The following is a 20,601-nucleotide window of genomic DNA, read 5'->3' as shown; positions in this document are numbered from 1 at the left end:
TTCCTTCCTTCCTTCCTTCCTTCCTTCCTTCCTTCCTTCCTTCCTTCCAGAATCCTCTCTATTTGCCTTAAAAATGCTGAGATGTATTAAATTGCTCTTGAAACTGTCAGATTTAATGTCGATAAATCTTAAGTGGTTTAGCTTTGGAAAACATCAGCTTATGTTTTAATTTCCTTTGTAGCAAATGCTTAGTGATACCCTGGTCTCCAGGTCATGCTGCGTAGTCTATCTCCTATCGATATCACCAGCATTGTTTTCATCATTAAATGAAACTGAATGAAGTTGGTGATGAGTTGTCAAGAAATCTCAGGGATGACGACACGTCAGTGTCCCGTTTCTTCTAAATCCTTTGTACCTACTCATAAAGATCAAATGAGATTATGTCTATGAGCCGATTGTAAACTGTGACGCACAGACATAAGCAGATGATGCCAGTGATGATTATGATGCTGCCTGGTAATGTTATTCATTTTTAGACTAGAAATCTGGTCACAGCCTTACATTTTCTGATTATTTTACAGTCTTGGATACATAGTTTGTACCGATATAAACTAGATTGAGCCGTTCCCTGGGATTCTACAGCATTCTCTTGTGATTCCCCTTCCACTATTATCTGGACTTATTTAGCTAGCCAAGAAAAAATGATGTTTTTCAACCTTCTGAGTTTTCCAATCCATACTTCCCGGATTCATTAGAAAATTGCCCCAACACCTCTTTTTTCTTTTCTAGTATGTAGCATTTGCAGAAAGAAAACACTAATTTGATGCAGAAAGCTGCTTAAAATTAGTCAAAATAAACCCTTGTTCCAATCTTGTCTGGACTAAGTAATTCTCCCTGATCAAAATGGGAGTGGGTCTGGGAAGGAGGGAAGAGAGGAAGTTTGCAGATGGACTTTCTCTCCCTGTCTCATTGCAACCAGGTAAAACAGAGTTCGAAAGGCCCAAATTCTCAGCAGATTTGCACAGCACAGTAATAGCCTTTATGCTTGGAAATTTATGGGCCATGGACAGTTTATAAGAAACGATGTAGTTCATCAGAGAGCCAGACTGATGGAGCACATGGGAGCATTCTGCACAGGAAGTTGGGTTTTGGAATAATACTTACTTTGATAGAGTTGTTTTGTTAGCTAAGTAAAACAGTAGGGAAGCCAATGGCCACTTAGGCTTCAAACATAAATATATATTTATAAGTCACCCAGCTGCCTAATTGAGAGCCGTTGTGTTTCCACTGAGTACGTCTTCACCAGAAAGCAGTAACAACAACAATGTCATCAGCCAAACCCCAGTGTAGGTATAGATTCATTGAATCAGTCTTTGAGAGTTTGGAGATAATTAGATGCTGTCTAAATGCTTCTGTCTTAAAGAAGATGGTTAGAATGATGCTTGCGGGTGGGGTGTTCTTTGTATTTAGGGTGCAGAGAGAGAAGTTAAAGCCGCACGCTACACTCCGGGTAGTAGAGGGCGATTATCAGAGGCTTGAAATTGCGGTTCTGTGGACTCCTGATGGGGAGAGATGTAGAGCTCTGAGGAGCAAGGGTTGGGCGTACAATTGTCTGGTGCTTTCAGGTTTCACAGAAGAAGGTTAAGCAGGAGGTGGCTTGTTAAATTTGAGCAGAGAACTGGAAAATAAGATTTCACACTCTTGAGATTGGGAAAGCTGGAGAGTTTGGAGTTTGTCTGGGAGATTTGAAAAAGGTCGGGTGTGCTATAGTGTTTCTCAAATTGTATTTCAGTGCCTATGAGCGAAAAAAAAAGCAGGTGTTATGAAAAAAGCAAAGGGTCCATATACACATGCGGTCAAGTCAAGCGTCCTAGGTAAATGGGCATTTTAAAACTCAAATAATTATTTGGCGTGTGGAAATAAAATGTACAGCCTCTTCTGCTTGGCTGGACCTCCTAGAATTATGGCTGCTCTAAAGACGTTTTGCTACCGTGTCCTGCACACATGTACCCCCTTTCTGTCCTCTGACCCTTTTCTCCTCTTTGTGGCCAAGGCTAATGATTTCTCCCTTTTGCTTTGAGACCCTGAACTAGAATTGGATTCACAGTGGCAGCATGGGAGTCCAAGACTCGGGTTCTAGTCCAAGGACTGCTTCTCTGTGTGATCTTACAGTGGGACAATTGTCTCTCTTCCAGGAGGAGTAGGAGGTCAGTTCCCCAAAGGTCTCCCCTATTTCAGACATTATATTATCTCAGATTAGGCCTTGTTATTCCAATTCTCCTCTCCAATTCTGGACCAGGTGTAGCCCTCCGTATCAATTGCTTTTTATAAAAATTATTCATTAGTGCTTTTTGACCAGTTCTTTACATCTAATTCTCTTTTTGAATTGTTTCTCTATTTTGTACTTCTAGTTTTATTTGTATTCTCTTTGCTTTTTGATTCCCTCCTTAAAAAACACTTTCTTAAAGTTTATTCATCCGTTTTGAGAGAGAGGGAGAGAGGGCGTGTGCACACAAGTGGGGAAGGGGCAGAGAGAGGAGAGAGAGAGAGAGAGAGAGAGAGAGAGAGAGAGAGAGAGAATCCCAAGCAGGCTCTGCCCTGTTAGTGAAGAGCCTGATGTGGGACTCCATCCCAGGAACCGCGAGATCATGACCTGAGCCGAAATCAAGAGTCAGCCGCTTAACTGACTGAGCCACCCAGGCGCCCCTGGCTCCCTCTTTTGAGACAAATTTTATCTTTATGTTATTATATAATATGTACTATAATGTTCTTTCTCTTCAAGTGTTTATTTTCCCCTGTTTCTCAATGTTTGATCTTTTCTTGTGTAACATAACACTAAACACATTTAGGCACTTTATAAATATTGCTTGACTGATTGGTTTAATAAGATTCCCCATGTTTCAGACCCTCCACCTCTTTCTTTTGACTTTGGACCCTGGGTTGTCTCCTGTGTTTTTGGAACATTCTTTGCCTACGATAATACGAGCACCGGGTCAAGCAAGCGGCACCTGTGCAATTTCTAGTCTTAAATCCTCTATTCTTAAGGGGGCAACTTAAAGGATGACTCAGTGTCATTTCCCCCACTCCCATCCAAAAGGAACAGGAAATATAAAGGACATTCAGTATATTGGATAACAGTCAAACTTCTAATAGTTTGGTTGTGCTGGGAAAATTAAGCCTTTTAGTGTCAGAAGCTCCCAAACCCTTTCTTTCGGTTCCAACTTGCAGGAATATAAAATGGGAGATTTCTCTACCAAGAATTACAAATGTTCTATAATAATTGCTCACTGGAGAGATCAAGATAAGAATACTTAAAAGTATAACTTCACATTAGATCCACATTTCCTTGTACCATAGAACACTAAAAGAATTTAATAGCTTGGAGAAAATGTTACTCATTGCCTATTATCTTGCTACTAATATATATTTCTGTGAAGATGTGATAAATTCTGCACTATGTTAAACACATTGTAACATATACTTAAATGGACTATTTATTTATTTTTAATCCAAGAAGGCAAATAACTGGTCTTCATTAATTAACTTTTCTAAAAAATGGAACTCACAATAGAGTAAAATAGAAAGAAATTGCTTCTCTCCTAACTAGCCCTATTGCATTTATTCAAAGATTCTCTAAGAGGCTTCATGTGTCTTTCAGTCCACCATACTTTGGTTCTCAGTTCTGTCATTTTAAATTTACCTCAAGGAGACATTAGATTTTGCTTTGAAAAGCCAAAGAATTGGTTGTTACTAGAGGCTAATGCCCTTGCCTTATGAGACCTCATAAACAATAATCCGAATTTTCTGATAAATTAGAGGTTTGTAATTTATTAATAAAGGTTCATTATGGAATTTCCATGAAGTATTTTCTATAACATTAGCAATAAGATTTATTTGACTTGTGTATAACCTCAGGAACACTTATGCTTGTTGGAAATGCCATGAGGACATTATGACACCTGCAACATTAGTTTTTTGTGATTTACTCAATACTCAATGATATGAGGTTAAGTCCTCCTCAAAATAAATAGAATATTATAACCCAAAAAGGTACAGACATTATAAAACTTGTGAATGATGAAGAGTGATGGATGGAATTGCTTAAACAACCCAACTATATAGCATTACTCTTTTAGAGATACAGAATCAAAGAAAAGGAACTGGTTGAATTTTCCCTAAAGTTTGCTGATATATGTCAGTAGATGTCAATGTTATAAAGTGTAAAATAGGATATTCCCCTCCCCAAATCAGCAAACTATTGTCCAGTTTTAAACAGTTTGATGCCTACGACTTAGCATTTGTTCATGAGGAGCTATTACTTTAGAACAATGCGCCTCAAATGCTGTGAAATACTTTTTAGAGAGAGGAGGCAGAATGATGGTTACTTTTGCTGTAGGTAAAAGGAGATTATGTTGTTCTTCAACCATTTTGTGAGGAAGGTTTATACTGTGGCTCTTTCCCTTCTAATCAAGTTTGAAAGTACGATGACATTATAAGGCTTTATCACAAATAAATGTATTGTCTTGGGGCACCTGGGTGGCTCAGTTGGTTAAGCACACGACTCTTGATTTCGGCTCAGGTCATGATCTCACGGTTTGTGGGTTCGAGCCCCGTGTCAGACTCTGTGCATTGTGGAGCCTGCTTTGGATTCTCTCTCTCCGTCTCTCTCTACCCCTCCCCTGCTTGCTCTCTCTCCGAAAATACATAAATAAACCCTTAAAAAAATAAATGTATTGTCTTAATGTCGTAGTCTGTTTAGTTTATCCTTGATATCTACAAACACTCATTACCTTGTGGTGTTTTTTGTTTGTTTGTTTACATTTAGTTATTTTTTGAGAGACCGAGAGAGGCAGGGCACAAGCAGGGGAGGGGCAGAGAGAGAATGAGACATAGAATCTGAAGCAGGCTCCAGGCTCTGAGCTTTCAGCACAGAGCCCGACGTGGGGCTTGAACTCACAAACCAGGGCTTGAACTCACAAACTATGAGATCATGACCTGAGCTGAAGTCAAACGCTTAACTGACTGAACCACCCAGGTGCCTCTACCTTGTGGTGTTTTAAAGATAACTTAACAGCCTTTGTTAATGCGTATTCCAAAAAAAGCAGTATTAACACTAACCCTGGATAAATCTGGAGGTCTTGAAAAGTGCCTTGTCCACCAAAAGGGGATTAGAAAGTGTCCACTGGTCCAAGGAAGTGCACATGATCTTGTCATGTGCTGGGGATCCACTGGAAAAAATACGGAAGAGTCACCTGATGGAAATCAAAACACCATGACCAGGAGAGGGGTCTGAAAGCTTCCTGTTCACATGGTGTGGAGACTTCAAGTCAATAAATTATCCAAAAATAAGTCACAAAAGAGGCAATACTCTAAGGATCCTAGCAGAAGCAAATGAAAGTTGCCCTGTTAATATACTTCCTTCCTGCCAGACTCCTTAGTAAAGGAACTTGTATAAAGGGTGACCTCACATACAAAGATAGTAGCCTCTCTGGAGAAGAATCAACAGTTGTAACAAATAGGAGATTAACAGCTTTGTCAGTGGAAATTACAGAATAATCTAAATGAGTCAATATATTTGATCTGCTAATTGACTATAGATAAAAGAAATCAAAATCACGAAGACATGTTAGGAAATCATGAAAGGAAAAGAGCCACATTTGTAAAAAAGCCAAATAGAAGTTATAGAAATGAAAAACGAAACATTGAAATTTAGAAAAATCCGATGACGTTATAAAGCCATTTTCATTTAAATGTTCAATAAATAGAACAGTAGGACAGAATAGAGAACCCAGAAATATGCCTAACCCTGGATGGAAATTTGCTATTTGACAGAGGAAGCATTACAGATGAGAGGGAAAAGGATAGAGTACTTAGCAAATGCCATTATGTCAAATGATAACCATATAGAAGAAAGAAAATTGGGTCTCTGCTTACTAAGCCCCAAATCAAATTTATCTAGATTAAGGACCCAGAAGGGAAAAAAAAAAAAAAAAAGATTTAACCTTTCAGGGAAGATTACAGGTAAATATTTTGTCAGGATCTAGAAAAATTTCTTAAAGTAGTTACAAAATAAAACCATTAAGGATACAACATCTGGATTCCTACATGTAAAGGAATTAAGTTGGATCTGTACCTCACACCATAACACAAAAATTAACTAAGAAATGAACCATGGGTCTAAATAGAAGAGCTAAAACTATAAAAGTCTTAGAAGAAAATATACGTACAAATTTTATTTTAAACTCACCTTGGAGTTGGCAATGATTTCTTAGATATGACATCAAAAGCACAAGTAACAAAAGAAACATAAATTGAACTTCCCCCAAATTAAAAACGTCTGTGTTTTTTATCAAAAGCACTATCACTATCAAGAAAGTGAAAAGAAAAATTTACAGAATGGGAGAAAATATTTGCAAACGTGTATCTAATAAAGTACTAGTATCCAGGATATATAATGAACTCTTAACAAGTAAATAATAAAATGACGGCTAACTCAATTTTTAAAATGGGCAAAGTATTTGAATAGACGTTCCCCCCCCCACCAAGCATATGTAAATGGCCAATAAGCACATGGAAACAAATACTCAACATCATTGGCCATCAGGGAAATGCAAATCAGAGCCACAATAAGATACCATACCATTCCACACCCAGTAGCATGGCTACAATAAAAAAAAGATGGACATTTGTAGTGTTGGTGAGTATGAGGAACAATTGGAACCCTCATACCTGGCTGGTAGAAATTCAAAATGGTACAGCCACTTTGGAAAACACTCTGGCAGCTCCTGAAAACAGACTTTCCGGAAGACCTGGGCACATGCCCAGGGTAATTGAAAACATATGTTCACTGAAAACTTTCCTTGAATGTTCATTGCTGCATTATTCATAAGTGCAAATAAGCTGAATTTCCATCAATTTAATGAAAGGAAAAACAAAATGTGGTATATCTATGCAACTGAATATTATTCATCCATAAAAATAAATGTAGTACTGATACATGCTACAACATGCATGAACCTTGAAACCAATAATCTCAGGGAATGAAGCCCAGTCACAAAATGCCACATATTGTATGGTTCCACTTATATATGAAACATCCAGAATAGGTAAATCCAAAGAGACAGGATAGATTAGTGGTTGCCAAGGGCTGGAGGGTGGGCCAATGGGGAATGATTGCTGATGGCTATGGGATTTCTTTTGAGGTGATGAAAATTTCCTGGAATTATTTTTTTTCATGGAATGAAAATAGTGGTGGTGGTTGCATAACTGAATTTACTAAAAACCACTGAATTCTGTACTTCAGAGGGATGAATTTTATGTTATGTGAAATGTATCATGATTAAAAAAAAGAAGAAAAAATTAAGGAAAAAATTAATTTCATGTTAAAATTTATAGCAATCCCATATAAGAGCGTAGCTAACTAAGAATCATTATTCTAAACATGTAAACAGCTTCTACAAATAAATAAGGCCAAATAAAATTTTCACCAAGTAATATGCATAAGCCAGGAACAAGAAATTCACAGAAGAGGAAAAGCAAATAACCAATTAACACATAATAATCACTGATACAAAATTAACAATAAACAATAATGAGGGACTTTTCCAGGTGTATTCAAGCATGTGCTAATAGAAGAAGCTGGAAAAATATGTATGTTTAACAAAGAAAGAATTGGTAAATAAATTATAGTATATTTGTGCAGTGGAAGACAGTAGAATTATGAAAATGAATAAAGGAGACATATATGAGAGTAAACTTCAAATTTATACTATTGAGTTTAAGGAGCAGTTCTTAAAAAGATATGGACAGAATTGTAACATTTATGCGAAATTTAAACATACATTAAGAAAGGGGCAGCTCGTGGCTCAGTCAGTTAAGCGTCCTACTGTTGATTTTGGCTTAGGTCATAATCTCAGGGATTTTGAGATTGAGCACCGAGTCAGGCTCTGAGCTGACATCATGGACCCTGCTTGAGATTCTCTCTCTGCCCCTCATTTTCTCTCTCTCTCTGTCTCTCTGTCTCTCTCTCTCTCTCTCAATAAGTAAATAAACACACATTAAAAAATAAAATAAAAATATATTAATATGTAACTTGTTATACAGCATGTTTTTTTTTACTGTACTTATGTACTTATCTACTAAAAGTAGAAAAATCTAGATAAGGGGGATACACAGCGTCTTCAGGATATTGGCTAAACCAGGGGAGGAAGGGAAGTGAATGGATTAGAAAGAAGGGAAAAGGGAAAACTTCCAGTTCATCTCTTGCATTTTATTTCTTTCAAAAAAGTCAGAAGAAAATATGGCATAATAAAAATAATTGTTCAATATTGTTAATTGTTAAATATGGTATCTTAAATATTATTCTCTGTATTTTATTATCAGCATGACAGTTAAAAATAGTGTCATGTTTAGGGGTGCCTGGGTGGCTCAGTCGGTTAAGCGTCCGACGTTAGGTCATGATCTCACAGTCCGTGGGTTCGAGCCCCACATCGGGCTCTGTGCTGACAGCTCGGAGCCTGGATCCTGCTTCGGATTCTGTGTCTCCCTCTTTCTCTGCCCCTCCCTTGCTCATGTTCTCTCTCTGTCTCAAAAATAAATAAAAACATTAAAAAATTAAAAAAAATAGTGTCATGTTATTATTTATAGAATAATGCTGATGTAATAAGTTTATCACAGACCTACCCATTGTTTGCATTTTGATGTTGTTAACTTGCCTGTTTGCATCCTTTGCATATATTTCTATCAGTGCGTGCCTAATATTGGTGGAAAATCGTGTTTGGCTGTGAATAACAGAAACCTGGAAACAGCAACTTAACCAAATTGAAGGTTTTATTTTTTTCTCATGGAATGAAAAGTCCAAAAGTTGGAAACCCGAAACGGGTACAGAGGCTCCATGATGCCAGGGGAAAAATGGGCTCCTTGCGTCTTTCCACCAGCCATCCTTAGCATGTTCTTGTCACCCTTGACATCACAGGGTAGCTGCTTTGCTTCCAGGATCAAGTCGGTGCCCTGTAGGAAGAAGTGGAAGAAGGACAAAATATACGTACCAACATGTCCTCCCACAAGCCCCACCTTCTTGCCCCATACATTCATGTATTCTAAGAAGTCCTCTTTAAAGTCTCAACCAAAATTGTCTTCTTTTCTCTCAGTGGCCAGAACTAGGTCAGATGATGACCTGTATTAAGGAATTCAGATGGATTTGTCTAACCCTTCCTCCAAACTGGGGTTCTCTAGATAGGAATTAGAGAATAGATATTGAGAAGGAGCTGGTAAGCCTTCACAGCTGACAAACAGTGATGATAATGATGGTGATAATTACAACAGTTGTCATTTATTGAGCATGTGCTATATGCCAGGTGTGTGAGCTCTGTACATTTCATCTTGTTTAATCTTCACTGCAATCCTAAGAATTAAGCAGGCTGTTAACACCCATTCAAAGATGAGGAAATTGAGACCCATGAAGGTGGAGTAACATGATGAAGGTCATGTGGTGGTGGCACGAGAACTTGAGTCCAGGTCTGGCTGATTTCTGGGTTGCCTGGAGCTGTCCGGGTTTTAGCAGTGAAAGTCCCATGTCCCAGGACCCTCGTCAGTCCTGGAACAGTGGGGTTACCCACTGAAGCTCGAGCAGTATCAGGGTAGGAGTTCAATTAAAGTTTGTTGAATGGCTAATTTAATAAATATTGTTTATCCTTTCTCATAAATGTTAAAGACTTGCAATATACCAAGAACATAACCCTTTGTATTACATGTTTTTCTTTTGCCTTGTAGTTTGTAGGACTCTTTTTGGTATATAGTATTTTAAAGTTTTATGTGTCAACCTATCTATTTTCCTTAATGGTTTCTTCCTTTGCTTTTCTGTTTAGCTATTCTTCCCCACTCTACCAACAAAAAAGTTGCATTCGCTTCTGGTTCTCTGAGAGTTTGTTTTGTAATTCAAAGTAAATGGGGATGTGCAGGAATGGGAAAGACTTTCATGCACGTGTTCCATTTCCCAGGTTTGGGTGAGTGTTTTAGAACTTTAAGCTTAAATGTTTGAAATGTTCATCTCAGGAACTGATTTAAAATCCATAACTTAAAGGAATGAAAACTCTTTCCAATGCATTCCCAATGTGCAGTGCACATGTATCTGATCTGCAGTTGGCAATCATGTCAAAATGTGTCAGCTCATTTCATATTCTTTTTAACTATCCTTTGATTAAGGGAGCGCTGTATCAACTTATGTAAGCCTGCAGTCAAATATACCTTCAAATTATTAGCACCTGGTGAGAAATGTCCTTCCCATTCTAAACACCAGTTCATCATGTCTTATTTGTAATTCACTTGATGATTTTGATATATCATTATAAATACTATATGTGACTAAGTCTTTATACTGAAGCTTTGTTCTTGTAAAAATGGCAGAAAATATGAATTGCATACTGTGTCCCTGATACAGATGTGTGGATCTAGACCAAACAGGTGTGGTGCTAGGCTAAGATGATAAATCACCAGCCCCAAATGTCTTTATGTTGGGAAACGTGGTATCATTAATGTTTATCTTGCACTATCGGGTCTCATTTAGTGTTTTAGCCAATGGGGTGGACAATACTTGTGAATTCAATGCTATTGACAGATCATTATTAGACGTTATTTTATTATAAAACAAAATGAATGCTCTAGTCCAGACACTAGCAAACATTTGTAAAGAGCCAGATGGTACATATTTTAGGTTTTGCTGGCCCTAAGATCTCTGTTGCAACCACTCAACCTGCCTTTGTGAAGCCATAGACGTAAACAAGTGGGCATGGCTGTGTTCCAAACAAGTTTTATTTGCAAAAGCAGTTGGTCTGTATGATTCCGCCCGCGGGCTATAGTTTCCCAACTCCTGTAGAGTCAAAGAATTCATTCCTTCACAACTGAGTTTTATTTGAAAGGTGGGAATCAGTTGCTATTCTGGAAAATATTAGTATTTAAAAAATATTAAGTCTTCCTATCGGTGGTACTTGAAGACTTCAACTTCAGTGTCTTAATATCAAACTGGAAAGCCTTTTGAAAATTTTTTGAAGAGGAGAAAAATCGTGATGTAAACAAGAAATTGTTTGTTAGATTGGTTATAGCAATCTCGAACACAAAATTAGTGTCTCAGAACTTCTTTGATTTAAATGGCCTATAATTTTCTTCTTAAACAAGTCTATCTTCTGCCAGAAAACTGGACACAGCTCTTAATTCCACTGGGGTCCAGGCCGGAGGCAGGGAAGCATATGGGTACCATACATTTGTTTTTGTCTCTATGTAATCACAAAAATTAAATACTTTGGAGTTCTATGTAACAAGTTTGGATGGTCTACTTTAATGCACAGAGTTTCTATATCATAAAGACAGCAAATGTACGATTTTTCCTTAGTATCATTGCTTCATGCTTTAGTAAATCAGGATGATTGACAGCAACTTTTGCTTCTGTTTTCATGGATTCTTTCATGGTACAGACTGTAATCTGTGTGTATCAGTCTCTGATTGGATGTCATTAATCATATTTCAGAGCTAAATACAATTATATAACTATATATATAATTCTTTGTATAACTACATACAACTCTATCTCTCTTTCTCTATATATGTATGTGTGTATATATATATGCATATATATGTGTATATTTAAATGTGTGTGTATATATACATATGTATACACACACATACATATATATGTATATATACACACACACATTTAAATTAGTCTCTTATGGACTCCCAAATATTCACGAATATTTATTTATTTCTGCAAAATTTTAATGTTATCGGTGCTTAAAGGAAGTTTCATGCTTTGAAAAACTTCCCAGCCTGTGATAGGGCTTTTGTGGTTGTTGTTCTCGTATTTTGTTTGTTTTTATACTTTTGGCAAGTTCTCTGTTATTCTTCGGTGTTTGGCTTATTTTTGGAGACATTCCCAAAGCAACTGGAGATGATATATAAAATAAATAAAGTGGATGTTCAAGTTGGGGGGTTATATTTTTGTTCAAAAATATGGTATAATATTAAAGAAACAGGACTGATTATTTTGTTCTGTCTTATAATGTAGCTTTAAAGGATTTTCAATCTTAAGTGGTGGAAACATCATTGAAATACATACTGCCTCCTTAAATAAATTTTTGAAGGACAACTTTCATTTGGGCATAGAAACTAAGATCTGTTTTAAAAGTCTCATTACTCTATATTCGTACTTTATAAAAATAGCCCTCTTATTCCCCCTTAAAAAGATAATTTAGACAAATATAAGAAACTGTCAGAGCATTTGTAATTTGTATCTCCTTCAAGAAATCTATGGATGCTTTGCTGCTAACTTCCCTTGCCTGCCTGACATGATGAGTTTTCACGATGGGGGTTTTCCTCTTGCGTAACTATAGTCTGTATTGTCCTTTGTGGGTGCTATTCTGGTGGGGGGGGGACCAGAGAGGGAGCAGGAAAAATATTTCTTTATTTTTCTTATCACCTAGTCAAGTGTTATAAGAGAGCAAGCTGGGGCCCATGGTGAGGAGGGGGGTGAGGTGATAGAGGCATAGTCCAGAGAGAGGGCAGTTCAAAGGGAAAATACATGGGATGATTTTTATTTCAAATAGATTTAACTTGAGGACAAAGTCTCTGACCACTAGCAACAGAAGCAACATATGTATTTTGGCACATATGTTTTTTTTTTTTTTAATTTTTTTTTTCAACGTTTATTTATTTTTGGGACAGAGAGAGACAGAGCATGAGCGGGGGAGGGGCAGAGAGAGAGGGAGACACAGAATCGGAAACAGGCTCCAGGCTCTGAGCCATCAGCCCAGAGCCCGACGCAGGGCTCGAACTCACGGACCGCGAGGTCGTGACCTGGCTGAAGTCGGTCGCTTAACCGACTGCGCCACCCAGGCGCCCCTTGGCACATATGTATTTTAAGAGAGAGAAAGAGGATCCCCTTTGGTATGATCCTCTTTCTCTCTCTTAAAATACATATGTGCCATCTTCATCCCTCATAAACACAAAATATTATTGTTCATTTTCTAATTGCAAAATAAATACATACTTAAGAGAATTTTTAAAACAAAGAAGCAAAATGATAAAAATTACCCATCATTGGCCAAGAGACACATGAAAAGATGCTCAATGTTACTAATCATTAGGGAAATGCAAATCAACCCCACAATGAGATATCACCTCACATCTGTCAGAATGGCTAGTATCAAAAAGACAAGAATTAACAAGTGACAGTGAGGATGTATAGAAAAGGGAACTGTCATACACTATTGGTAGGAATGTAAATTGGTACAACGTGAGAAACAGCATGGAGGTTCTTCAAAAAATTAAAAATAGAAATGTCATATTTCCACTATTAGACATTTAACCAAAGAAAATAAAAATACTAATTCAAAAAGATAGATGCACCCCAATGTTTATTACAGAATTATTTACAATTGATATGGAAGCAACCCAAGTGTCCATCAATAGATGAATGGATAAAGAAGATACCCACGTGTGCGCGTGTGCACACACACACACACACACACACACACACACGCAACAGAATATTACTCAGCCATAAAAAAGAATGAGATCTTGCCATTTGTGACAACATGGATGGACCTAAAGTGTATTATGCTAAGTAAAATAAGTCAGAAAGAGAAAGACAAATACTGTATGATTTCACTTATATGTATCTAAAAAACAAAACAAATGAACAGACAAAAAACAAAAAAACCCCTCCAGACTCTTAAATACAAAGAAAAAACTGGTGGTTGCCAGAGGGGAGGTGGGTGGGTAAAATAGGTGAAGGGGATTAAGAGGTACAAACTTCCAGATTTAAATAAGTCACAGAAAGGAAGAGTACAGCATAAGGAATATAGTCAGTATATTATAATAACATTATATCGACAGATGGTGACTACTCATTTTGGTGAGCATTGAGTAATGTATACAATGGTCAAATTCATATTGTATACCTGAAATTATTATAACATGGCATGAAAATGATACCACAATAATAAATTTTAAAAAACTACAATGAGATGTCACCTCACATCAATCAGAATGGCTAGTATCAAAAAGACAAGAGGTAACAAGTATTGGTGAGATGGTGGGTTAAGAGGGAACATTAAAGCACTTTGGTAGGAATGTAAATTGGTGTAGCCACTGTACAAAAATTACTTACCATTGATCACACAGAAGCATTAATGGTAAAACTTGAATGTATGTGTTCTACCAATTATCACCTTTCCCTTCTTCCTTCCCCCCCTTCTCTTTTTCCCTTTTTTTTGTTTATTTCTACTAATATCTTGTTTTTATAAAAAGGAGGATCTATCACATTAAATAAGACGTTTCATAAATTGCCATGTTGTATAGCTATATATCTATCTCAGACTACATCTTTGTCGTTTTTCTCAACATAATTTAAAAAATAATTTTAAATTAAAAAAATTGTTTTGAAGTTTATTTATTTTGAAAGAGAGACTGTGCAGGTGGGGGAGGGGCAGAGAGAGAGGGAGAGAGAGAATCCTAAACAGGTTCCTCACTATCAGAGCAGAGCCCAATGCAGGGCTCAAACAAATAGAACAGTGAGATCATGACCTGAGCTGAAAGCAAGAGTTGGTCACTTAACTGACTTAGCCACCTGGGTGACCCCCAAAATAATTTCAAACAGATCTATTTTTTAGTTATAAAGCAATACATTTTTATTGCAAAATAATTTAGAAACTATACAAAAACAAGGGTAAAAATCATCTTCAATACTACTGGCAAAATTGCTGACATTTGTTCTGAAGGGTGCTTGAAAGAAGGTATTTGTGCTAAAATACATTTGGGAAATTTTGGATTAAATGCATTTAAACAGGGTTTCTTTTGCTGTGGGACTTCTGAAAGCCTTTAATGTGCTGAAGTGTATTATGGTGCTCACAAAAGGAAGATGAAGTGTAGAATTTCTCCAACTTATTTGACCCAAGGATGCTTTATTCCAAAAGATTTTTTCCTTTGGAACATACTTTGGTAAACAACATTCTACACACACACACACACACACACACACACACACACACAGAGGCATACTCACAGTCTTGGTTTATTTACTTATTTCTAGGTGATTATTTTAATAATTAGATAATGAACTAAATATATCATGGATACCTATTTACACCAATAAATGAGGATCTACATCATCATTTTTAGTGCTGTAAAGAATACCATTGGTTTTACCCTAATGCTTTTGAATGGCCCCTTATTGAGGACGTTTAGGTATGTTCTATTTTTCTTTTTTTTTTTTGCACTTGTAAGTTATGCTTGTACATCTTTTTCTGTAAGCTTGCCCAATGATTTCCTTAGGATAAACTCCTAAAAAAGAGCTACCACAGGCCTTTTAATTTATCTATATTTCAAGATTAGCTTCTTTGCTCGGGAATATAAGTTTTCATTAAAAATGGTTAGGATGAGGATTTAGTTCAAGTATGTCTACTCCTGGAGTATAAACTAATAGCGGCAGAGTAGGCTATCAGAAATATAGTTTGCAAAATACTTGAAATTATTCATAAGATTAATATGCATATATAAAAGAGAGTTATCAAGAACTACTCAGTATCAGAAACTGGCAGCTTCCCTCATTAAAAAATAAGGTAGAGGGGCGCCTGGGTGGCTCAGTCGGTTGAGTGTCCGACTTCAGCTCAGGTCACGATCTCGCAGTCCGTGAGTTCGAGCCCCGCGTCGGGCTCTGGGCTGATGGCTCAGAGCCTGGAGCCTGTTTCCGATTCTGTGTCTCCCTCTCTCTCTGCCCCTCCCCTGTTCATGCTCTGTCTCTCTCTGTCTCAAAAATAAATAAATGTTAAAAAAAAAAAAATAAGGTAGAAAGGCAAATTCAAAATATGTTAGTTCTCTAACCCCCTTGTAGAAAATCAAAAAGCTTAGGAGGAACAATACCTTCTGAGTTTTAAATGAGAAGGAAATACAATTTAAATTCAAGTTAAGATGTAGAAATAGATCCCTACTGTTCCTATAAGTGATTTGCCTCTTCTCAGGAATTAAAGCCTGAAATACTCTATTTAGCATTTTATTAGAATTATGACTCTACATAAGATATTTCACTGGACTTTACATAACCTGGGATCTCATCCCACTTAAAATAAAAAGTAAAAAAGCACATCTGTTTGATATGATTTTCTCTAGAATTGGAGTCTGCGTTGAAGCTTTTGAACAGTTATACACAGGACCGAGCAAAGGCTATTGTTTGCTTATATGGTAGATTGAGATCAAGAATGTTAATGTTATCTCCAAGAACACTTTTTAATTTATATCAAAATTGTATAAACAGGGTCACCAGGGCTAAATGGGATGTCAATGACCTATGAAGATCAGAAAGTAAACAAAAGTTCTTAAAATAAGCATGTAACCTGAACACCTCAAGGGGTGTTGTATATTGAAAGGCAATTGTTTACAAAAAGAAAGGGAAAATTACTTAGTGCTAATTCTGCTTGTGACAAGCGCCTTCTTCCTCAGTCCATCAGCAGGACGGTGGTGGGTTGGGGTTCACTCTGCCTATTTGGTGGGGCTATGAGGAAAACCAACACGAATCGTCCTTTTAGGATCATTACGGCACTCAGAAGCTTACCCATTTCCTTTATGCGGCTGCCTAGTTTCAGGCTAAGTTCTTTCTTCAGGCTAGGTGTTATTGGGGTAGGGGGTAGCCAGGGGATCTAAGTAAGATGAAAGGAGTAAAATATGGCTGGCAGGAAAGAGATGGGTAGATTCACTAAGGTACACGTTCAAGGGTTTCTTTGAAGCCAAATCTCCATCTTCAAAAGGAATTCCAGCCAGATGGGGAACAAATGGGAACATGTCTTTGGGTGGGTAACCCACAGAGTTTGGGTTGAAGGATGAGGAGTGCTGAGGCCGGGAAAATTTTATGAGAAAAAGACAATGAATTAAGAAAAAGAAAGCATATTTTTCATCATGGGTTGAAAGACACATACAATTTCGGATCTGAAACTGAGACAAATTAAAAACTCACCAGAATAAATAGTTTCCCTCAAGAAACAAAAGATATATTAGCCCTCCAAACCGGCAAGGACATGATTCAAGGGGCAATATAGTCTAGCAATTATCATGTACAGAATTCTGAGGTCACCCTGCCTAGAATTGGATCCAGGATCTCCTGGTTACACTATGTGACCCAAGGGAAGTAACTTGACCTCTCTGTGCCTGACTTTCTTCATCATTAAAATGGGAGTAATAATAGTATTTACCTGCCAGGTTACTTGTGAAGATTAAATAAGTTAATTGTTCAGAAGAGTGCTTGACATGTAGTAAGCACTCAGTAAATGTAAACAATTAATTTCAACATTTGAAGATGCACTAAGATGAATACTCTGCTAAAAGATAACTATTCTGCTGCTGCCATTCTTCCTGAGAGCTTCATTTATTTGGTTCTTAATGACTTTTTCATCTCTGATAAGAGTCACCTTTCAAAGTGTAGATCATTCATAGGGTCCTACCCAAAGCTGCTATCGCCTAATAACAGATAAAGAAGATGTGGCATATATACACAATGGAATATTACTCAACCATAAAAAAGCATGAAATCTTGCCACTTGCAATGGCATGAGTCGAGTTAGAGAATATAATGCTGAGTGAAATAAGTCACTTGGAGAAGGACAAGTACAACATGATTTCACTCAAATGTGGCACCTAAGAAAGAAATGAGCAAAGTGGAAAAGAGAGAGAGAGAGAGAGGCAAACCAAGAAACAGACTCTTAACTATAGACAACAAAACTGATGGTTACCAGAGGGAAGATGTGTGGGGGGAATGGGTGAAATAGGTGATGGAGGTTGAATACGTGTATTGTGATGAGCACCAGGTGACGTATGGAAGTGTTGAATCACTGTATTGTACACTGAAACTAATATTACCCTGTATGTTAACTAACTGGAATTTAAATAAAAACTTTAAAATAAATAAATACTACAGCAGGGATTAATTGGCCATCCATATTGCCTGGATGGGAAAACACTTCAGGGAAGAGGAGGAGGGCTGGGGCAGTGGGTAGCTCCCAGGACAAACTAAACCCACCCATCCTTTATACCAAACATAGCACACTGATGACCACGTTGTTAATTTTAGTGGAATTCTCAAGCTTACAGAGTTTTGGTGCAAAGCACCAGGAAAAGAATGTGCCCATGAGACAAAACAGATGGCTGGGATACCTTCCATTGGAAGGAAGTCATGAGAGGGGAGGGACTCATGAAAGACTAGTGTAGGTTGATTGTGAAAAAGCCCATGTGAAGGAGGTCAGGAACCTTTGCTTTGGAGGCAGGCTGTGGAAAGCCAAGGCAGCACATGGCTGAAGCCACAGGCTGGCCAAACATGTGCTTTAGGCATCAAAAGACAGGAGAGACAGGAAGGAAAGGACAGACAGACATACATACACATGATCAAAGAAGAAGCTATTTTATAAACATAGATCTTACTGAAATATCAAATTATATTTTATTATTTAGTATTTTGGTTTTGAATTACATATGACTGAGTAGGACATTATAATCTTCTCAGTGTTTGACCCAGTCTCAACTGTGAGATTTGTTCAGTGGACTAAGACACGCATCTTTAAAGTCAAAGGCAGTTGAAACATTGTTTTACCAGTACACTGATTTTTAAACTTTTGGTCTCGGTATCCCTATGCACTCTTAAAAATCATTGAAGGCTTTTGTTTTGTCATTATAGCCGTGCATATTTACTGTATTGGAAACTAAAACTTAGAAAAAAGTGACTATTAATGTATCTAAATAACAATAATAAATTCATTTCATATTTCCATAAACAATATTATTTTTTATGAAAATTCATTTCCAAAACAAAAAAATAACTTTGTAAAAAGGATGGCAAGATATTCAGCCTAACGGACCACAGATTCTCGTATCTGCTTTTGTGTTCAATTTGTTGTGGTGTTTCGCGTCACGGAGCCTCTGGAAAACTCCATTGTATTTGACGGAAGAGTGAACATGCAAAACACATTTTAGTATTATTGTGAAAATAGGTTTGAAGTCACACACTTCCTGAAAATATCTCAGGTCTCCAGACCACACTTAGCGAATATTCTAGCACAAAGGCTTAGGTTTGGTCAGGACTGCTTAATCTGATACTATTGTTGTTTCATTACCGTAGTTTATTGATTCTACAAGGCCTAGTTCTTTACACCCTGAGTTCGGAATACGTCTTACATTGATAGCGTCTTACAATAGCTGTTGTGACATAGTTGTCATTGCCTGTGCAGGCATGAATTTGATCATGGTTATTCATGTTGTCACCATCTTGGTTGAATTACGTGCATTGTTGCTATTATGTGTTGAGTTTAATTGCTGTTTAAAATTTTTCTTTTCAGAATTTACAGTATAATTTGGAGTTGAAATAAAGAGTTACTATACATATAGAAAGGCAAAGATACAGAGTAGGGGGGCATAAATTTGATATTAGTGAAGCAATTTTGGAAGGATGAATAGAATCATGTATTTTCTTGCACAAAAGTGAGAGTGCTTTATGGTACATAATAAGGGAATAAACCCATAAGTAGCTGTGGCTGTATTGTATGTTGTTACTGAGAACTGTGCAAAATGATTACCTAACTCATGCCAAGCAATGCACTTGGAGACACAAGAAATCGCCAGATCTCTTGGTATGGAGGAAAGATGTTGCACCACATTGAGAGGATGGTGTGACCAATTTATGCATCATGTGAGATTATCATTAAGGAGAGCGGGTCATGGTTTAACTGGCAGTATGTTTTTCTTTCTCATACATCCATGAAATAATTCCTATCTTACCATTGATGTAATAATCTTAGATTCAGTAAAAATTTCATAACAATATTCTTGACTAGTATACTGGTCTCTTAGATCTATAATAACAAGGCAACACAAAGTAGGTGGATTAAAACAACAGAATTGTTTTCCTTCGTTATTCTGGAGGCTAGAAGCCTGAAGTCATATGTGTCAGCAAGGTCATGTGCCCTGTGAGACTTCGGTAGAATTCCCCCTTGCCCCTTTCTGGTTACTGGTGGTAGCCATCAATCCTTGGCATTTCTTCGCCTATAGGCGTATCATTCCAATCTCTGCCTCTGCCAAACACAGGGTATTCTGTGTGTCTCTTCTTCACATGGTACTTTCCTCTTCTTATTTATGAAGACACCAGTCATATTGAATTAAGCACTTCCCACTCCAGTATGACCTCATCTTAACAAATTACATCTACAATGACTCTACTTCCAAATAGACCCACATTTTGAGGCAGTGGGGGTTAGAATTTCAACATATCTTTTGGCGGGGGGACACAATTCAACCCATAACAAGGGGGAAAGGATAAAACTTCTGTGTGTTCACAAATTCTGTTTCATACTCTTCCCTTCTGGGCGCAATACAATTTGTATTTCCTAGTCCCCTGGTGGTAACGCAAGACCACATGACTAACTACGGACAGTGAAATCCGTGACTGAGAGACATATGTGATTTCTGGGCGAGGAGGGAAAAGCTCCTGGGTGACTTGAGGTCTCTGGACCCCCCTCAGGTAAGTGAGTGTGAGAGCAATGTGTTGAGATGGAGCAGCCCGCATCCGTGAGTCACCATGTGGATGGCAAAGCACTCTACTGCGGAGAGTTGTCTGACCAACAGTGATCTTCATGT

The 20,601-nt window shown here is 37.4% G+C and overlaps 1 long non-coding RNA gene across 3 annotated transcripts in view; it reads left to right on the top strand.

Moving 5' to 3' along the window:
- LOC121019091 (uncharacterized) overlaps positions 1-20,601 on the top strand; it is a 93,137-nt gene that overhangs the window by 27,637 nt on the left and 44,899 nt on the right. The window lies entirely within an intron of this gene.

This window comes from Herpailurus yagouaroundi, unplaced genomic scaffold (assembly GCF_014898765.1).
Source record: "Herpailurus yagouaroundi ecotype Mexico unplaced genomic scaffold, PumYag 221, whole genome shotgun sequence".
In the NCBI taxonomy this organism is placed as follows: Eukaryota; Metazoa; Chordata; class Mammalia; order Carnivora; family Felidae; genus Herpailurus; species Herpailurus yagouaroundi.
This window is presented reverse-complemented; position numbering and strand designations above follow the sequence as displayed.